Genomic DNA, 22,805 nt, shown 5'->3' on the forward strand with positions numbered 1-22,805 from the left:
AATTGATATTTGGCGGAGATATTTGGATGATTGCTGGATGGTGTGGAGATCTGATGTTTCATATCTTCAGGAATTTATGGAATACCTGAATGATAACAAATGGGGAATACAGTTCACTATTACCTATGATCGAAAATCAATAACATTTTTGGATGTTTTGGTAACCAGAAATATGGATAATACTCTAAAAACTGAAATCTATAGGAAGTTTCCCCAATATAACACCATGCTCCACGCCTCCAGCTTTCATCCAAAGCATATCGCAAAAAACATTCCAAAATCACAATTTATTAGAATCAGACGTAATTGTTCTGATAATATTAGCTTTGCTCAACATGCTCAAGATTTACATAATAGATTTATTGATAGGGGTTATAACTCAGGGTATGTTACAATGGCTCGAAATTATGCCTCTGGTTTACATAGACCAAATCTTTTGACATACAAAAAGAAATCTACTACGAATAATATATTGCGTTTCACAACCACATTTGGCAGAAATACTAATAATTTCATGAACATTATTAAGGACAATTGGAATATATTGGAAGCGGATGCTAGAATCCAAACACTTATTACTAAAAAATGTTCATTTTCTTTCCGTAAAGGAAAGAATCTAGCTGGACACTTCAATCATTATAAACATCATTTTGAATCTACCTTACCCCAGGTATATCAAACAACTATTTTGGGGGATAAACTCATGGGTTGTTTTCCTTACGGTCATTGTGTCAACTGTAAACATATGGTGAAAACAAAAGAATTCACTAGTAGAAATAGTGACAGAGTTTTTGATATTCAGTTTTTTGCCAACTGTAATACTGATTGGGCCATATATATGGCATGTTGTACCTGTCACTCATTTTATGTTGGGCAAACCTCTCGACCACTCAGATTACGTATGTCAGAACATCTGAGTGACATTAGATGTAAAAAGACATCTAATGCACTATATAAACATACACTTGTACATAATAGGGCACAATTTCATTTCACAATTATTGATAAAATCATTGGTGATAGAACTAACAAATGTGGCTGGCATAAAAAACTTGATGTGAAAGAAAAAAAATGGATCACCAAACTTGGTGCACTTTTTAGCCCAGTGCTTAATGAATACTTATAATAAATTTGGAAAGTACATTTCTGTTAACTATTCATGAGCATAGTGGTTTTTGTCAGCCAATCATAATTTTGTCATGATTATATAAAAGACTTCATGATTGGCTTCTTTGTTAAACACTGAAGAAGGCCAGGTTTAAATCCGGGCCGAAACCGGTTTGTTTGTAAGCCTTTATGTTGCTTTAGTAGTTTATTATTAAACTACATATTTATGAGTGGTCCACCTGTTGCTGGCTTATTTTCTCGACAAGGTTAAGGTCCCTAGAGTGTGTAGTTCAGCGGGATTGGGATTTCTTTAAGTGGAGCTTGTCCAACAGCTCTGGGTTTGACATAGCTTTGTATGTTAGGCAGAGATCACCCCTGAGTAGGCGATATGCCATGGAGTCAAGCTGTAGTTTTTTGAGACGGTCTGCATAGGGCATCTGTTTGAGGCCAGTAATCCTCTTTGTGAGGTATTTCTGTGGTCTTTCCTGTTGTTGTAGTTGTCTTGTGAGGTACATACCAAAAGGGGAGTTGTACTCTATAATGGGTCTAATAAGTGATGAGCAGAGGGGAACAATGACCTCTTTTTTCTGGATGAGAATCATTTTCTGATGAGATGAGCCACGTAGAAGGATTTCCCGACCACTGTGGTGATGTGATTATCAAAGGAGAGACTACTGTCCACCTGTGTCCCAAGGTCTCTTATCACATTTTCGGCATTAAGTAGACTACCAGCTATGTGGTAGTTCATGGGTACAGAGTTTTTACCAAAGGGGATGACAATACACTTTTTGGCATTGAGCTTCAGGTCATGGCTTTGACACCAGGTATCTGTCTCAGTGAGGCCCTTTTGTAGTTTGTCCACATCGTTAGGAGTTGCGATTATGGCTCCTAATTTGCAGTCATCTGCAAACTTTATTAGCCAAAGACCTTCTGTGTTGGCCTGCACTTCAGAGAAGTAGATACCAAACAGGAGAGGACCCAGGACTGAACCCTGTGGTACTCCACTTGTCACTGGTTTGATCTCGGATTTGGAATACGCTACTTTCACAGTGTGGATTCTGTCCATGAGCCAGTTGGCAACCCATCTTATGACATAGGGATTTATAGGTTCATAGGTTCATAGGTTTATACTAGGCTATCTGCCCTAAGGCATTTATAAGCCTAGCCCAAATTTTTGTGGCTTACGCCACCCCTTATATGAAAAAATACTGTGCCCATTAGTTTGTTGTGCCTCTGTCCAGCAGTGACACAGAGATGATTCCCGGGGTAAACCTACGATCTCCCATCCACAGGTCTAGATTTCTCTTGAACAGAGTCAGTGAGGTGCTCTGCCTCACATGGACCGGGATTTTATTCCACAGCATAGGGAGTCTCTGAGTGATAAATCTATCCCTCCAGCACGTCCTATTTATATCCGTGCTAAGGTTTAAGTCGCTTGCTCTAGTGGTTTTGGTGGATTTGGATTTTTTGAGGTGGAGCATGTCCATTAATTCCGGGTTGGACATGGCCTTGTATGTCAGGCACATGTCACCTCTGAGCAGATGGTATGCAACTGAATAGAGCTGGAGTTTCTTCAATCTGGCAGCATATGACAGATTTTGGAGTCCCTTTATCCTTTTGGTGAGGAACTTTTGGGGTCTCTCCAATTGCTGCAGATGTTGGGTGAGATACATCCCGAATGGGGCATTGTACTCGATCATTGGTCTGATAAGTGAAGAGTACAGGGGAACAATGACCTCACTAGATCTGGATGTGAATCCCTTCATGATCAGGTGGGCAATGTAGAAGGTCTTTCTAACCACTTTAGCAATGTGAGTGTCAAAAGAAAGGCCACTGTCAACCTGGGTCCCCAGGTCCCTGATAACCTCTTCTGTGCTTAGTGGATTGCCACCTATATGGTAGCTTGGGGTTACCTTGTTTTTCCCGAAGGGTATGACTATACATTTTTTGGAGTTAAACTTCAGGCCATGGCTCTGGCACCAGCTATCTGTTTCCGTGAGTCCCTTCTGAAGGATATCCGTGTCCGATGCACTTTCCACTACGGCGCCCAGTTTGCAGTCGTCTGCAAACTTTGTCAGCCAAAGTCCTCCCATGTTGGCCTGTACTTCTGAGAAGTAGATGCCAAACAATAGGGGGCCAAGGACCGAGCCCTGTGGGACACCACTTGTGACCGGCTTGGAGTCTGACACAGCGCCAGCAACTCTAACCCTGTGGGTTCTGTCCTTAAGCCAGTTTGCAACCCATCTTGTGACATATGGGTTTACATTTAAGCTGGTAAGTTTTTCTACAATACCCGAGTGGGGTATTGTGTCTAAAGCCTTTGCAAGGTCAAGGTAGGCTGTATGGACTGCCTTTCCCTCATCAATGGCCTTGGTGACTGTTTCGAAGAAGTCAACCAAGTTCAAAAGGCATGATCTTCCCTTGACAAAGCCAAACTGGGTCGGTTCCAATGTCTGCAAGTCCCCTATATCTTTGTTTATGAGCTCCATTATGATCCTCTCCATAGCTTTGCAGACTAGACTTGTTAAGCTTATGGGGCGGTAATTACCAGGGTCCGTAGAGGTGCCGCCTTTGTGGAGTGGGACCACAGTTGCTGTACGCCACTCCTTGGGCACGTATCCTGTGGTAAGGCTGAGATTAAACAGCTGCCTTATGTGCGGGTTTAGTTCCTCATTTAGCTCGTGTAGCACACAGCCGGGGACACCATCCGGTCCCATTGATGCTTTGTTTTTAGCTTTAGAGAGAGCAGCTTTCACCTGCGCATTTGAGATGTCCGGGAGGCTACACTCGGCTGGGATAGTTATCTCTCCTTTAGGGGAGAGGGTGAAGTTTGCACTGAACCTGTCTGCCAGTATGTTGGCAATGTCTGTGGGTTCAGTGATTTTTGTATAATTTTGGACTAATTCTGAGCATATCTGGGAGTTTCCACCCAGGTTCCTAACATAGCTGAAAAAGGCCTTATGATTGTCCTTTGAATCCATGGCAATTTTTCTCTCAAAATTGGCCTTAGTTGATTTTATGAGTGCTCGTATTTTTTACTAATAATGATCAGGGTGACTTCCTTTTATGGATTTTGTTCTATCATGTAATAGCTTTCTCCTCTTATTGTAAAGTTTGTTAATGGCTGGGGTCCACCAGACTGGACGTTGCCCTTTGTGGAAAGAGTCTTGGTTTTATTTGGGATTGCCTGATCCATGCAGTCCTGGAGGTGTTCATAGAAGGCATTTGTAAGGGCTTCCAGCTTGGGTTGTGGTTTCCACTGGCTCAGGGGCCTTGAAGGATACCACACCAGTCTTGAGTAGTGTGAAGTTTGCTTTAGAGAAGTTCTTCACTATGGTCTTTTTGTTTGGGGTGGGGCGGGATGTGGATTTCCAGTGAGATTAGTTTATGATCAGATCTCACCAATGAGGGATATACTTCGGTGTGGAGCATTTTGTCCCCATGTTTGTGACAATGAGATCTAGTATATTTTCTCCTCTCGTGGGAACAGTGACTAGCTGTTCCATGGCATTTGAATTTATGAACTCCAGGAACCATTGGGCTAGAAAGTTAGGGCTTTAGTAATGTTCCCAGTCTATATTCGGGTAGTTGAAGTCACCCAATATGATGGTGTTTGGAGATACATTTATACCCTCCAGTGTCTTCAGGAAGGCTGTGTGGGGTTCCTGAGTTTGAGAGGGTGGCCTGTAGCATGCTACAATTTGTAGAGCAGTTTTGCCTATGGTTAGTTGCACCTGGATGGTTTCCGAGCCGTGCATTGCCACCAACCTGGAGGTGTGGGTATCCTTTATGAATATGGATACACCCTCCTTTTGTGGTGTGGTCCGGGTTTTGGGGCGGAACGCATGATATGAGGTAAAACCTAATAGTGCCGGGTGCTCTCAGGAGCCTTGAACCAGGTTTCAGTTACAGCACAGACATCGATGTTCTCCATACTGAGAAGGGCCTCGAGTGCGTGCATTTTGAGATTTAGACTTCTGGCATTGAGCAGCATTACCCTCAGTTTCTTCCCATTTTTGTTTTCTAGGGTGGTAGGTTTAGAATTTGAGCCTTGCCTAAAAAAGGCACTATGGGGGTGGCAAGAGCCTTAGCCAATATCCGGAATCCCAGGGGTGACAGGTGCAAGCCGTCCCTTGCGAAGCAGCGTGGCTTGTCAAGCATGTCATCCCAGGCAGACAGACACTGGATCCCCTTTGAATGACACCAGACATTAAGCCAGTTGTTAAAGCTGATCATCTTGTCTCTATATTGTGGCATCATTCTTGGTGAAGGAAGGATACTGCTCAGGGTTAGGGTTATACCTGCCTGGGCTACATAATCAGAGAGCTCCTCTATGTCTCTTTTCATGTAGTGAAATACCTACCTAGTTTAGTGAGCTTATCTATAATTCCAGAGTGGGGGATGGTGTTGAAAGCCTTGGCGAGATCTAAATAAGCTGTGTGAACCATTTTGCCATCATCTACGGCTTTGGTGACTGCTTCAAAGAAGTCAATCAGGTTTAGGAGACATGATCTGCCTTTTACAAATCCAAACTGAGTAGGGTCCAGAGTTTGGAGATTACCAATGTCTTTGTTTATGATTTCCATGATGATACATTCCATGGCCTTGCAGACCAGGCTCGTCAGTCTAATGGGGCAGTAGTTACCGGGGTCTGTCGTGGCTCCCCCTTTGAGGAGTGGGATAAGTGTTGCGGTGCACCATTCAGTGGGTACAAAGCCTGAGGTGAGGCTATGATTGAACATGGTACTTAGGTAGGGTGCCAGTTCATTCAGTAGTTTGTGTAGAACGCAGCCTGGGATATTGTCAGGTCCCATAGATGCTGTGTTCTTGGCTTTGGAGAGTGTGTTTTTTACCTGTGCAGCCATGATTATAGGAACTTTGCATTCTTCCAGTATAGAGATGGGCCCTCTAGGGGGTGAAGTTAGCACTGAACCTATCTGCCAGGATGTTGGCAATATCAGTTGGTTCTGTATATTTAGTGCCATTATGCTGTAACTCAGAGCAGATCTGAGTATTCCCATTTAGATTCTTGACATAGCTATAGAATGCTTTGTGGTTGTCTTTAGAGTCAGTGGCAATTTTGTTTTCGTAACTATCTTTGGAGGATTTTATGAGGGATCTCAGTTTCTTACTGAGGTTGACCAGGGAGTTCCTCCAGTCATGTGATTTTACTTATTTTTGCAACAGTTTCTTTCTTCTGTTGTAGAGTTTGTTTATGGCAGAGGACCACCAGACTGGCTTCCTTTGTCTGGAGGATAACATCTTGGTTCTATTAGGGATAGCATGATCCATGCACTCGTGTAAGTGCTTATAAAGTGCATTCGTGTAGGATTCGGCAGTCATACCTTTGTTGTCCATCTGCATGGGTGTCATGAAGTTTCCCACTTCTTTCTTAAGAAGTGTGAAGTTGGCTTTTCAGAAGTTTGTTACGATGGTTTCCCTAATTGGGGCTAGGGGTGGGATGTGGATGTCTAGGCTGATTACCTTGTGGTCGGATCTGACCAACAAGGAATTGACCTCTGGTGTGGAACACCGGTTTCCCATATTGGTGATGACCAAGTCTAGGATATTGCTGCCCCTGGTGGGGTGTGAATAGGTTGATCCAAGGCGTTGGTATTTATGAATTCTAGAAAACGTTGAGCAAAAGAGTTGGTACATGAGTAGTTTTCCCAGTTAATGGTGGGGTAGTTGAAATCGCCCATTATTAGGGTGTTGGGTTGTACCCCAATACTTTCCAGTGTATCAAGAAATGAGGAGTGTGAATCCTGGGGCATGGTGGGGGTCTGTAGCAAGCTACAATTTGGATTGCGGTCTTGCCCAGAGTTAGTTACACTTGGATAATTTCAGATGCATTATGCTGTGCAACTAGCCTGGAGGTGTGGATATCCTTAATGAATATGGACACGCCTCCGCCTTTAGTGCTTCTTTCTGGGTTAGGTGGCCAAAAGGTGTGGTATGAATTGAAGCCTGGTAATGCAGGGGTGATCTCTGGAGCTTTGAACCAGGTCTCTGTCACTGCACAAATGTCACAGATGTCACCGGTTACGGTGGTGAATTTGTCATTTGAACCTTGTCTGAAAAAGGCACTATGGGGTGGCAAGAGTCTTAGCCAGTATCCGGAATCCTAAGGGCGACAGGTGCAGGCAATCTCTGGCAAAGCATCATGGACTGCCGATCATGTCATCCCAGGCAGACAAATACTGGATCCCCTTAGAATGACACCAGAAGCTTAGCCAATTGTTGAAGTCAATCATTTTGTCCTTGTACTGTGGTATCATTCTGGGTCTATCTATTTCTACATCCCTCTCTATCTATGTATACATATATGCATATTATATATAGATACATTTATAAATATGCATAAATATACATATAATATATATATATATATATATATATATATATATATATATAGATATCTATATATATATCTATATATATACCTTTTTATTTACACATACGAATACACACACTAACATACTGCTAAACATCCATTACTGTACAACCTACATTGTACATTGCACTACAACCTACATTGATATGTGCACATAGCATCCTTCACATACATATGTATGTCCAGCCTTCACTAACATTTGCAGTATGTCCCCTGCCCTATGCACATCTTCATATATATAGATACAGACTACTAACACATATGGAGGGTTCACAGTATGTAGACTATTACATTATTAGTTTACATTACCTTTGTTTGTCACTGCTGTTTGTGATGGCTTGCTGCTGGTTAGCTTGCTGTTTTGTATTGTTTTATTTTCAGCTGTCTGTGTCTCTTTTTCGGTTTTTCTGTTTTTTTTTCTCTCTCTCTCTCTCTCTGTCTCTCCCTCCAGATGTTGCAATGAAAGTATTGCATGTGTGGACTGGGAGTACAGGCTGCTTTTGTAGGTATATGCACATGTGCATGTGATGGCCTCTGCACCAGTTGTTAGCCAGCATTTGCTAATTGCATGCAGCCTGCTGTATGGTAATTGCAGTTCTCACTGTGATTTCAGGACAGTGCTATAAAATGTTAGGTTAGGTTGGCGTAGCCCTTTCAGATTTTCAAGGTGGGGACCATGCTGGTATGCTGTGGACACTGTTGTGTGAGTGTAAAGGTTGGTATGTCTCTCATATTTCAGGCTGTGTTGTAGGCACTGACATGCATGTTGTACTGACACCTGACTATTGCTTCCTCCAGTTTATTCTTCTCAGTGTGTATGTTAACTGACACCTAATAATACTAATACTGTTTAAATGGGAGTATGTGCTTTCCTGTGGGACTTGTGGAGTAACTGGTTTACAGCAGTGGCTCTTGCAATTTGTTGCTATGGCTTCACTATTTGGTCTTTACATTCACTCCTTGAATGCCTGCTAGGTGTCTTTACTGGAATGTGTTGCTATGGCTTTCCTGTTTTCCATTTACATTCACTCCTTGTAATGCTTGCTATATTTCTTTCAGCAGCAATTCCTTATATGTTTGTTGTGGTTTGGTGGTACTGCATGCAGTCTGGTCTGGCCAAGGTGTGGGGCTTGACACCTACAAGGGTATTTTATTTTGCTGCTGAGCAGTAGTGGGGCCTTGTACTTTGTACTAACAGTTATGGATAGCAGGCACATGCAGTGCTTGTGAACTGCTATACTGTCCTTATTTTATTAGTTGGATACCTCCTTTGATATTTGTGGGTTGTACACCTACATGTGGTTGTGCTTGTGGAAGCTATTCTACAGCTATTCACAGAGTGTGTGACAGCAGACAGAATGATATGCCTGTGAGTTTGTGACACTTTCAGGCCTCAGATACTCTCAGGTGTATCTTTTATCAGCCTCAGGGAATGGTTCATATCAGTGGGATACACCCGTGATATATTTCAGATATTCTGCAGTTGTGACTGTGGGGTATTTTGAGCATATGTATTACTACACCATTTATGACATGCAAGTAGTGCATACTTTCAGTAGTTGACAGTTACCATTAGGTGGGATAAAACACCTTTCTGCCTACTGTTAGTACATTTCACAGGGAGTCAGTGGGGCACAGTTAACATTTGTTTTCAAATCAGGGACATCCCTGTAAATCAGTCACAGTTGCGAGGTCTGACCTCTTACCTGTTCAAATATGGCAGTGTTTATCCTGCTCTGATAGTGTGTGTGATTTGCAAGATGCTACTGTCACATTATTACCTACTAGCTACCGACTAGCATGGCTGTTTCTCTTATCACACTAATGTTATACAAATCCACAAGAATTGCCAGTAAAGATACAAGAAAAGCTTTGTGTAATAGCCTTCCTATATTCCCTTTACATTCAGTCCTACTACTTCATGATATATTGCTTTCAGCACAAAGTTCTTGTATATCAGTCATGGCTTAGTGGTAAGTCATGCAGACTAGTGTTTCCAAGGTCCTGGGTTCGAGACTGACAGAGGAATTTTATTTTGCTGCTGAGCAGACTACAGGCCTTGTCATTCAGAGAGACTAAGGCACTTTTAAGCAGTTGTAAGTGGGTTAGCGCTGGTTTGCGCGGAGCTCACGCATGCGCAGTGCCGCTAAGCTTTGCGCGCACACGCTTAGCTAAGCGCACACAAGCGCACACCCGCTTACAACTGCTTAACAGTGCTTACTCTTGCGCACACCCGTGCTAATTTCTTTGAAAGAAAAGAAAATGGGGAGATAGGAAAGTGGTGAAAAAGGGGGCACAAAGAGGGTAGGACAGTAGGAAAACAAGCTTGGGATTTGCAGGAAGGATGTAGGAAAGGCCCATAGCTGCCCATTTCTTTATCAGCAACAGCTGTGCATATGTGTGTAATTTGGTGTGAAATTTGAAACCTTCCACCCCTGAGAGAGGGGTGAGGACAACAAAATATGTTGTACAGCCAATTGTAATTACCAGTTCACATGTCCAGCAGACATGTCTGCAAAATGGGCAGCTATATATGGGGCGTAATTTTTTTGCGGGAACAGAGTGCCCTTTTTTTTTTTTTCAGGTGAGAGTGGAATGTGAGGTACAGGAAGTAGGTATATTTGGGGAGGTAGGTAGGGGAGGTTAACAGACAAGACAAACAAGACGCATACAGGGGCGGAGTATGACACATGTGGGGGGAAACACAATTGACGGGGACGGATGTTGGGATATCGCAAGCCCATGAGCCCACAGATGGCAACAGTGGAACGGAAATCCCCACCCATGTGCAGTTGCCACTGTGCCTTCACAGCCCAGGACGGGGCTGTGCTGGGGGCTATGTAGGATGGGCAGCAGGGACACCTGTGAGTTGTGCCACCCCAGCCTCAAGCTGGCATAGGGGTTCAAGCAGAGAATGCCTGATCTCGCTACGCACCACAGACTGGACACTTTGGAGGGTGAGTGGACAGTCTCCTCCAGCCACACTTGCAGTGGGGGGACGAGCCCCATCCCCTGCAGTGCTTCCACCCGAAGGTGGCACAGGGCCACCGGAGGAGGTTCCGGCCTGGGCACTAGTTGCAGGTGCACTCACCAGCTGAGGTGGGAGAGGTGGGTCCACTGGAACCCGCCTTCCCTGTTGTCCTATGTTTAGAAATATTTTATGACATTTTGGGTTAGTAACAAACAATACCATTCAAAATTAGTTGTAACAGCATGCATCAGTATTCCCATTAACCAAACACCCATGAATTCCAAACATTGAACAGCAAGCATAACACATGCATATTTTGAACAACAGTACACAATCCAACAGCATGCAGGGTTGATTGATGGCAACAGGCTATCAGGTTTGGATATGTGAACAGGACACATGCAGCAACGTACGTGCAAATATGTTTGAACCAACAGGACAAATGTCCATAGGAATTAATTGTGAATACACATACCCAGTTTGTTGTGGAATGGCATTATTTGTGAATATAGGGTAGGGTGAAGAAATATTTCATTAACAACTTCAACTACCTATACATATGCTGTACATCTCTAGTAGCTGCAGATATATATACCCTACAGGTCTTAGTACAGTTTCCTATATGTAACCATAGGAATGTGGTGATGGGACTGTTACTGCTAACATTAATATACATTGTATTTTTATTCATACACATTCATATCTGGCTATGTTCAGGTACAGCATCCTGCTACATTTCATTTATATGGCTCTAGACAACTGTGGATGTTCATTATTTCATACAACCATACTATCTCCATATTGCAAGGGTACAGCAACATATCCAAATTGTGAGACAGACACATTCCAGCTTCAGTACTTTATTTCAAACATTTCACTTTTTGGTTGTGGCTGTCTCATTCATTTCATTATGTACTGACTGTAGTATACTTTATTCAGAAGTTATAACAGCTTTCTTGGTCGATTCATACCTCTTTCTCACACTCTCACTTGTTTTATTTTTACAATTCAAAATGGTACTTTATTCTAGGCGTTATTAACATGTCATACTTGATTACAACAATCCTTTCCAACAGACTCACTTGTTTCATATGGCAGATTTTCAAAGGGGATGTATTTGACACATGTCTATTGTCTTTAGCTTGTTTACCACTGATTTTCAGGCTGCAGTAGGTTATCTGATATTACAATTCAGGTGGGTAATCACTATTTCAGACTTGTTTAATTTTTATTTCTGGATTACAGGCTGCATCACTTATCTAATCATACAGTACTAGCAGAATCTTTCTTCTAGTGTTATTTGAACTTTATTAATATGTAACTACAGTGAACTCTTTTACAAGCTGTCTCACTTATATTGTATAAGAATTACAGAAATATAATTACTAACCTGCCTGGTGGCGCAACCACTCCAGCCTATCACCATAGGCTCGCCGATTTGCAGAACGCACACCTGCAACTGAAATATAAATGAAGTAATATTGGAACATATATCTCCATAATATCAGCTAGGATAATTCCTTACATACATAATTACATGGATACTTACTCAGTAGTGGGGCGTTGGGCATTTGCCGGGTCTCCTGGATCCAACGGTTCAGTTGGTCCTGCTTCTATCTCTTCAGGTCCGCATGGTGGTGACGGACCTGTTCACCAGTCCTTGGTATGCCTGTGGCACTGGTGAGATCATGTGCCAACCGGTTCCACGCCTCTGCCTTATACGCACCCCACAGAAACTGGCCCTGTATGAGTTGAGCCTCATGATCGTGGACTAGGAGCCAAACCATGTATTTGGTCTCCTCAACACCCCACCTCTGTGCTCGGAAGCGACTACCCTCTCCTACACCTGCCATCCTGACTGCAAATAGGTTCCACAATCAGTTATGCTGTGTATTCCCACCTATGGGGCTTATATATGCTGTTTTTCCCGCACTTATCTGTGATTGGCCATTTTGGAATTGTATCAGCTTCACAAAACCTGCTTTGTCATGCTTCTATTTCCATTCATTCCTATATATATGCTAATACTGCATTTTTCAGTACAGCTGTGATGGCTTAGTGGTTCACTACTTTGACTATGATGCACAGTATCCTGGGTTCGAGCCTGGGCATTGCTTTTTTTTTATTTTACTACTGTCTAGACAGGCTAGGAGGTGTGTCTGTTTAAAGGTGGCTTTGATACAGGTTGCTCAACGTTGCCCGACGGTAAGCCAGTTGGTGCACTGTGCAGCTCCACGCAAACGGGTTACGCTGGTTAACGTGTTATTTGGCTATGAGCACGCATATTACGCTGTGAGAAATGTTGCGCAACAACGGGCACACAGTTTCAGCATGTTGAATCGCTGCTCAACTCTGGGCACTCATATTACACCTGTTAAAGCACAGGTCACCTACGGGCAAACATACTCAGCTTGCTAGAGCGCTGCTCAGCTATGGGCACTTATAAACAACTTTATTTTTTTATTGTGTCAGATTTCTTCATAAAAACATGGCCCATTTCATTGCATTTTACTTAAATTATAATTATATATATATATATATACATATATGTCAGGGGATTGTTTCGTGCTTATTTCACTAAAAATAAAAAATGATGTTGTTGGGGCTCGAACCGTGACTACTTCATCTTTGGCCGACGTCTCTACCACTACGCTATTGCTACTTGACTTATTTTGCAAATTTAGATCTTATATGCTTTTTCAATGACTGCTAAAAAGTTCCTGTGTTGCCATTTCCTTTCTTGGATAGAGGGAGGCTTCTTTGCTCACCAGTGGCAGTGGGGAGCTTGGAGCAGCCTATCTGTCCCTGGAGGAGTGTTCCCAGTGCAGGAATCTGGTAGTCTGTTGGCCGTTTTGGGCCAATTTCTAGCTCTTTCAAGTCCGCCTGTATAAAACCCACTGTAGCGCGGCTTTGTATGATTTTGTGCATAGCGCGGCATCGAGCAGCGCCGCTTAATTGGGTTTGAGCCATTCTCGTTTCCACAAAGTCTGCTCTTCACTTTTTCCCTTGGAACTGATCTAGTTCTCATAATAAACACCCTATTCCTACTCTAAAGCCTAGCACTTGCTCACTAAAGCAATTATATAAGTCAGCACTAAAAAATTAAAAGCACTACACCCTCACAAACTCCCCTTGAGTAACTTGTTCCCCATTGGCCCTTTTTTCAATTATAAAGGAATTCCCAATACTATTCTAGCATGTCCAAAGGTCAGTTGTCAATCTCCTCTCCAGTCCAGCTGGTGAACCTGGGAATCTTGAGGCAATGTTACAACTGCCTCATGTACACAGACAACCCTCTCCTCCTCCCAACAAATTCCAACACATGTGAGCGATGCAACCATATAGCCAAACTGGAGGCTAAGCTCTCTCAACTCAGTACTGGCGTAACCAGTCAGGAGGAGAAGGAAACCACACTCACTACAATTCCAGTCTCACATATACCTACCAAGACAGCAAACCAAACACATAAACACACAAAAACATACTCGGAGGCTCTAAATAAAAATCTGCCTAAGCAGCAGAGACCTCCAAAGCAGACACCCAAGCAACCGCTACCCCAAAACAAAACACGTGCAACACATAGCTCACAAAGCCAGTGTGCCGAACAGTCACAGCCCTTAAGGCTAAACAACACACCTGATACACTTGTAATAGGTGACACTATCATCAGGCACACTGACGTCCCGCTCACCAGGCTGAACAAGGAGAAGGTCACGGTGAGCTGCCTGTCGGACGCTAGGATCCGCCACATAACACAAGCACTCAGGTCACTCCAAGGCAAGTACAAATATGACTCAGTCATTGTCCATGCTGGCGTGAATGACCTGAGACATACCTCCCTGGACTACATGAAAAGAGACATAGAGGTGCTCTCTGAGCATGTAGCCCAGGCCGGTATGACTCTGACCTTGAGTAGCATCTTACCCTCACCAAGAATGATGCCACAGTATGAAGACAAGATTATCAATTTCAACAATTGGCCTAAGTATTGGTGTCATTCAAAAGGGATCCAATGCCTGTCAGCCTGGGATGACATGCTCGACAAGCCACGATGCTTCGCTAGGGACAGCTTGCACCTGTCACCCCTGGGCTTTCGGATATTGGCAAAGGCTCTTGCTACCCCCATAGTGCCTTTTTTAGGCAAGGCTCAAAAGACAAACCCACCTCCATAGGTATCACAAGGGATAAGAAACTAAGAGTAATGCTACTCAATGCCAGAAGTCTAAACCTCAAGATGCACGCACTCGAAACTCTCCTTAGCATGGAGAACATCGATATCTGTGCAGTAACAGAAACCTGGTTCAAGGCTCTCGAGAGCACCCCAGCACTACCAGGTTATACCTCATACCATGCTTTTCGGCCCCAAAACTTGGACTGAACCACAAAAGGAGGGGGAGTATCAATATTCGTCAAAGATATCCAACCTCCAGGTTGGTGGCACAGCACGAAGCATCAGATACTATCCATATGCAACTAATAGTGGGTACAACTGCCTTCCAGTTTATAGCCTGCTACAGACCACCCCCCCCAAACCCAGGAACCCCACTCGGCCTTCCTGAGAACACTGGAAAATATGAAGGTCTCTCCAAACACCATTATATTGGGTGACTTCAATTACCCAACCATAGACTGGGAGCATTACTCTAGCTCCAACACCCTAGCCCAAAGGTTCCTAGAATTTATAAACTCAAATGCTATGGAACAACTTGTTACCACTCCCACAAGAGGGGAAAACATACTGGACCTGATCATCACCAACATGGAGACTCTATGCTCCAGACCAGAAGTGTATCCCTCACTGGTAAGATCAGACCATAAAATAATCTCACTGGATATTCACATCCCGACCCCACCCCATGCCCAGAAAACCACAGTGAAAAACTTCTCTAAAGCAAATTTCACACTCCTCAAAACCGAGGTGGAATCCTTCAAAGCCCCGGCCTGTGGATAATCTGCCCAGACCACAAAATCCTTTATAAACGCATTCTATGAACACCTTCAGGAATGCATGGATCATGCAACCCCAAATAAAACCAAGACCCAATCCTCCAAAGGCAGACGTCCTGTCTGGTGGACCCCAGCCATAAACAAACTATACAATAGAAGGAGGAAGCTACTACATGACAGAGCAAAATCCCAAAAAGGGAAGGCATCTCTGATCAGTATTAGCAAAAAACTACGGGCACTCATAAAATCGTCTAAGGCCAGCTTTGAGAGAAAAATTGCACAGGACACTAAGGATAATCACAAGGCTTTCTTTAGTTATGTTAGGAACCTGGGTGGAAATTCCCAGATATGCTCAGAATTAGTCCAAAATGACAAAAAATACACCGAACCCACAGATATTGCCAACATCCTAGCTGACAGGTTCAGCGCAAACTCCCCCCCCCTCCCCACCAAAAGGGCTAATATCTATCCCAGCAGAGTGCTGCCCCCCTGACATCTCAGATGCTCAGGTAAGAGCTGCCCTCTCCAAAGCAAGAAACACAGCATCAATGGGACCAGACGGTGTCCCAGGCTGCATCCTACATGAACTTCAAGAAGAGCTAAACCCAAACCTAAAACTACTGTTCAGTCACAGCCTTACTACAGGATATGTACCCAAAGAGTGGCGTACAGCAACAGTGGTCCCTCTCCACAAAGGTGGTGCCTCAACGGATCCTGGAAACTATCGCCCCATAAGTCTCACTAGCTTGGTCTGGGAAGCTATGGAAAGGATCATCATGGACCTTATAAATAAAGATATTGGGGACCTACAGACACTGGATCCTACCCAGTTCGGCTTTGTTAAGGGCAGATCCTGTCTCTTAAACCTAGTCGATTTCTTTGAAACAGTCACCAAGGCCATTGACAAAGGGAAGGTGGTCCACACAGCCTACCTGGACCTCGCAAAAGCTTTCGATACAATACCCCACTCGGGCATTATAGATAAGCTCACCAGCTTAAATATAAACCCCTATGTCACTAGATGGGTTGCAAACTGGCTCAAGGACAGAACCCACATGGTTAGAATAGCTGGAGCCATGTCAGACTCCAAACCAGTTACAAGTGGCATCCCACAAGGCTCAGTCTTGGGACCTCTCTTGTTCGGTATATATTTCTCGGAGGTACAGGCCAACATGGAAGGACTGTGGCTGACCAAGTTCGCAGATGACTGCAAACTGGGTGCCATAATAGACTCTCCAGCCGACACAAGCATCCTCCAAAAGGGCCTCATAGAAACAGACAACTGGTGCCAGAGCCATGGCCTCAAGCTAAACGCCAAAAAGTGTATAGTCATCCCCTTTGGCAAAAACAAAGTGCCCACAAATTACCACATAGGTGGTAATCCATTAAGTACAGAAGAAGTCATTAGGGACCTGGGGACCCAAGTTGATAGCAATCTCTCATTTGACAACCACGTAGCCAAAGTGGTTAGAAAAACATTTTATATAGCCCACCTAATCATGAAGGGATTCACATCTAGATCAGGGGAGGTCATCGTGCCTCTTTACTCATCCCTCATCAGGCCCATAATTGAGTACAATGCCCTTTTTGGGATGTACCTTACCAGACACCTGCAGCAACTGGAAAGACCCCAAAAGTACCTCACCAAGAGGATCAAGGGGCTCAAACAGATGCCGTATGCTGCCTGGTTAAAGAAACTCCAGCTCTACTCAGTGGCATACCGCCTGCTCAGAGGCGATCTGTGCCTGACGTACAAAGCCATGTCCAACCCGGAATTAATGGACATGCTGCACCTCAGAAAATCCAAATCCCATCGAGCTACGCGCTCGAGGGACTTAAACCTCAGCACTGAAATAAATAGGACATGCTGGAGGGACAGATTCATAACCCAGAGGCTCCCTTCTCTCTGGAATAAAATCCCAATCCAGGTTAGGCAGAGTCCCTCATTGACTCTCTTCAAGAGGAATCTTGATGAGTGGATGGGAGATCGTAGGTTTACCCCGGGTATCACTTCTGTGTCACTGTTAGACAGAGGCACAGTATACTAACCTCGAAAAAGGGCATAGCAAAATTAATTTAAAATGGGTGGCGAAAGCCATACACACTCTGGCTAGGCTTATAAATGCCCTAGGGCAGATAGCCTAGTATGAACCTATGAACCTATGAACTGTGACTGAGTGAAGGGCACACCCACGCAAATGAGCGCAACTACGGGCAAACATTTTTGAAATTAAAAAAAAAAATTAAACTGTTCATTTTTACGTTTTACATTTCAGTTGGGTTAATAGTCTGTGGGGGCATGTGTGCTGTTGTGTTTCTTGACATTTCTGCAGACTCGCTCGTGGGAGTTTCCTTTTGGGAATGTGATTCTTCTGGGGGCATGTCCTTTTGCAGGACTCGCCATGTGGAGACGCCCCCTACATTGCTACATGGACCGTGTTAGCCTAGGGTGTGATTCAGCATGCCCTCATGAATATGCATGGCATGCTGACATCACCCCGTTTAACTGCAGCCTCCGTGTAAGACTTGCTAACTCTTACACGGAGGCTTCGTGAATCCTACCCTATGAGTATATAACGCATATAAACTAAGTCTGCATTTTTATGGTGCCTCAGAATAAAAATAAAGAAATACAGTTTAATTGTAAAGTTAAAGAATGCTACAGTGTCTTCTCTTCCAAAAAATATATACTAAAGGAAATAACTTTCTGTAATGGCAAGCAAAAGTAAGCAGAGGAGAAATATACAAAATATTCTCTTTCTTTCAAAGTTCCCGAGTCCCAGATATAAAAAACACAGTTTCTCAGAAGATAGTAATTCCGTTGTGGGCAGGAATTAATGTTCACAGCACACATGTGCATCCAGGTAGCTCTTCTCTCAGGGGGTTAGAGGTATTTACTAGACAAGTGATACAGGAGGGCACTGAGGCTGTTGAGGAGCCTTGACAAAATTTCCAAACTGCTCCAGAGCACCCTCTGGTTAAGCAATCCTTTTTACTGCAGCCCACCACCCTGGACCATCATTCCATGCATACATTTATTTTATTTTTATTTATTTTACATTTGTTAACCGGGGGTGTCTGACTGAGCTGAAAAGGCCCTTTTTCAACAGGGGCCCAGGGAGAAAAGTTCCGCACAGAAAAATAATTACATATACATATATATATATATATATATATATATATATATATATTTAGACATGATTACTTTAATTAGTTTAATTAATTACTTTAATTAATTCACTTTCTAAGAAAGGCCAGCTTCTCTGTACTTATGAAGCAGCAGTTCTCTTCTTATACATTATTTAGTTGCATAATTAGTTCTGTTAAATAACCCACACAGAAGTTCTGGGGAATCATTTCAATAAATTGAGACCTTTTCTCTGATAGTAAACACTGCAGAAATGCTTCACTGAAAGCTCTTTCAGTGAAACTGTGGGAAGAAATAGCCAGGGAATTGTTATGGCTAGGTTTGAATAGGCCCTAGGGCCAATAGCCAAGTACCAACCTATGAACCTATGAACTTGCAGGAAATGTTTTTTGCAGGGGTCCTCTTTGCCCCCACATGTGTGGGGTCACCCCTGAAGATAGATATACCTACTCCTTGGTCATGCAGCAGTGGAGAAAAGGGAATTCTCCACAGTCGGTGAAATTGCTTTCGGCATAAGATTTTCGGTGAAATGGCAGTTGCCTAAACTGCCATCCTAGTGACAGACTCCCAGTTCTGTCTGCCAAATACACCACAGTACCTGCTTATTTAATGCAATAGTTCTGAGTGTAGCCTTTATGCCTAGTATCCACATAATTTGTAGCAATTTGTCAGTGCAGATAACTGGCACAGAGCTTAGGGATCCTGATCCAACAATATCACCACCAATCGATCCATTTAAAACTGATAAAAAAACAATGCATTTGTTTGGAGTACAGATTACTGTGGCTGTTTACTCATCTACCACAACCTATGCATATAACCGATCCAACAGCCCCTGTAATCATAGTAAACACAGCCTAACTTATGGTCTTGCACTATTGTTACTAGCAACACAGTAAAAGCATGAAACTGCACACCTTGCAGTATTTAAACTGCAGTGCAAAATGCAAAATGAAACATGCACATATTTTATTCGCATCTGCATGTCACATGCTTCCCAGATGTTAAACCTCCTAGCGGATTCACTAAATTTCTAAGAAACCCTCTACAAACCTGTGCAAGTGCAGGCACCATCTACCCCACACTCCTGATAGGGGGGTTCTGACACCACAAGCCCTTACTTAAGCATACTAACTTTACAATTGGATAACTTTGACCAAAGGTAAACCACCACCTATCAGACTATAGTCAACATTGAATTATGTGACTATTGTACAAGTCAAGAACCTATGAATTCAGCAGGTAGTAACTCCTCTCTTACCTTTCAAAGTGTGCAGTCAATAAAATGAATGACAACAAAAGTACATGTGCATGTGTGTGTGTGTCTGTGTGTATGTTTGTGTGTGTGTGTGTGTGTGTGTGTGTGTGTGTGTGTGTGTTTATGTGAATGTGTGTGTGTGTGTGTGTGTGTGTGTGTGTGTGTGTGTGTGTGTGTGTGTGTGTGTGTGAGACAGAGAAGTGTGCTGAGGTGAGATCTCTCAATAAATGCTTAAAAGTTGTAACAGGGAGTTTCATAATTTGATGATCATTGTTTGGACCTCGGTTTAGTATCTGGTGTGCCACAACTCATGCGATCTTGCACTATTGACAGAAAGCTGTGATTATTTCTGCTTACAAAAACAGGAAAGTATGTTCAAATTACAGAAATATGGTATAAAGGTGATCTCACCCAATAGTCTATTCATTAACTCTGGAGGAGCAATGCTCAGTCCATTCACTCCATTTATTTATTTTATTTAAATACTATTTGGTAAATGGGTAGCGGGTCTGGTCCAAAGACCCTTTTACGGCATGACTGAAAAGTACAGAAATGAAAGCTAACAAAGAACAAATGCAAAATCAGATGTTTTTAAAGGGTCTTGAAACGAACATATGCTTGTTGCAGAGCCTTAGGCTTGTTACAGAACATTTGCACGGAGAAACATTGCAGAGACAGAATTAACAGTTAAAGCAAAGTTGTTTACAACATTTACATTTTAAAATCCATTTTAAATTTTAGTATTTCAAGAAACAACACGCCAATATTTATGATATCAAGCAGGGAATGACTGTCATGTTGGATGAAGCATGATATTAGAATTCAACATTTTATGGTGATTGTCTTGCTGGAAGCAGTCAACTATTTGATACCAAATTGTGAGGTTAACCATTGTTCCTAAAGTCTACTCCCATGTGCAAGTGCTCAGAGAAGGTCGTTTTAAAGTCTGTAAGAAATTACAGGCCCCTTAACTGACGTGGAGGTATGTTCCATAATACTGGGCTTATTCATCAGAAGGTACGTTCTTCAGTATCTGTTTTATATGGAGGTCTGCTTATTGTGATAGCTTTCTCCTGGATAAATCTTAATGAGTAAACCTAGCCTTGAATAGTTAGATGTCCTTACATTCACTGCTGCAGTATTCTTAACTCTATCAGTTTGCTTGCAGCGGAAGCCTGATGTCCGGCCAATCCTCCAAAGACTTCTGAATTTAAAGGTATGCCGAATGTCAACATACGCGCCCTGCATAATGCAGGGCATAAAGGTAATTTTCAGGCCTACCAAAAACAGAACTTCTTTGCCACCAGTCTGAAAATATCTTTTATATAATCGGTCTATTTACCTCTGTCCATTTTCTGCCAGTTGAATGCATTTACATTCTCCAATGACTTCCTATGCCTGTTTGCTGTTGTTGCAAGTTAAATGCCCCACTATAGATTTTGTTTTTTCTTGTTTTTTTGTATTTCTTGAGGTTAATGTCACCCAGGAAGGGTAAATGTCAGTGTGGGAGACAGATTCCACATAGGGACCACCGCGATAAGTGTCTGTTTTGCTTAGGTGCTTCTTATGACCATATGTCTTGTTCTGTTTGGAGTAGACTTTCTTCCCTTTCCTTGTATCATGAGATTCACCGTCTTAAGCTACTCGCTAAAGATACTATGGAAGGAATCTCCTGCCCTGAGGGTCAGCCATTAGGGAAGAAGAAGATGAAAAAAGTATGACCAGAATCTTCCCCTGTCCAGCCTCTGCCAGATGTTTCTCCTGAAGTTGTTATGATCCTGAAGGCTCACCCGACTGTGTTGTCGGATTTCTGTGTCATGACCATGTTGGAGGCTGGTGAGGATCTGGCTGGCAGCATGTCTGAAAAGGCTTTGCAGGCATCTGTCTTGGACATTCAGAGGGGAATCACAGTTGATTTTTTTTTTCTCAGGGGCTTAGGGCAGTTCCTCAGTTTTTAGTTGGGGAAGAAGTTCTTGCTACAGAGCTCGACTGTCATCCTGGATCTGAGCCTTCTCAGGATGTTCCCTTAAAAAGAAACAAAAAAATGTAACTTTTTCATGTGTTTCTAAGGATCCACACAGTGAGTGGCAGGCTTTTACTCAGAGGTTATTTTCTGCCTTAATGTCCTTAAAGCCTCCTCATGGGGTTTCAGTTCCTGCTCCTCCTTGGTCCTCTACTCCCCTTAAAAGGCCTGGAGACCAGGATTCTTCTGAGGATGAGTCAGATTCTGCTGACATATCCCTAACTTATTGTACTCACATTCCTTCTCCTTTGGACTATGGGTCAGAAGAGGAGAAATCTATTAGTGCTGATGTTTCTTTGGAGGAAATTTCCTTTGGGGACACACTATCTAGGATGATGGATTTTTTAAGTGGAATTGTGCTCAGGTCTCTGATATCCATAAGAGGTACTATGAGTTGTTGCAGTTGGACTCTCCTAAACCTGCGGCTATTCCTCCAGTCTTGGCTGCTTTACTGGATGCTTTCTCCAATGCCTCTCAGGTGCCTGATTCTCTCCTTCCTACTCCCAAGAATCCTGGCAGGTTTTATAGGGTTTCTGAGCATTGTTTTTATTTTATTTAAATGTCCTGCTGCTGACCCCTCGGTAGTATCTGTAGCCTCTGATAAGCCATCTCTAATGCTTTCTTTGCCCAAGTTATTGCCTTCTGACAAGGACAGCAGAACTATGGACAAGCTGGGCAAAAAGATTTACACTTCTGCTACCATGGCCTTTAGGGCTATTAATTATCAAACACATATGTCTAGGTGTGTGTTGGCTCTTCTTTCTCAGGCCTGTCAACTTTCTGATTTTCCAGACTCTGAGGGTAAAACTGTTCTTTCCTTTTTAGGGACTTCCTCTCAACTTGTTTGTCATTCTATTAAATGTAGTTATGATGCAGTGGATACCTCTTTTAGGGTTGCTGTTTTTGGTTCAGTTATGAGGAGGTATTCTTGGCTTAGGCAACAACCTCTACCTGATG

Source organism: Protopterus annectens, chromosome 3.part1 (assembly GCF_019279795.1).
Source record: "Protopterus annectens isolate FY-2018-M chromosome 3.part1, PAN1.0, whole genome shotgun sequence".
NCBI lineage: Eukaryota > Metazoa > Chordata > Ceratodontiformes > Protopteridae > Protopterus > Protopterus annectens.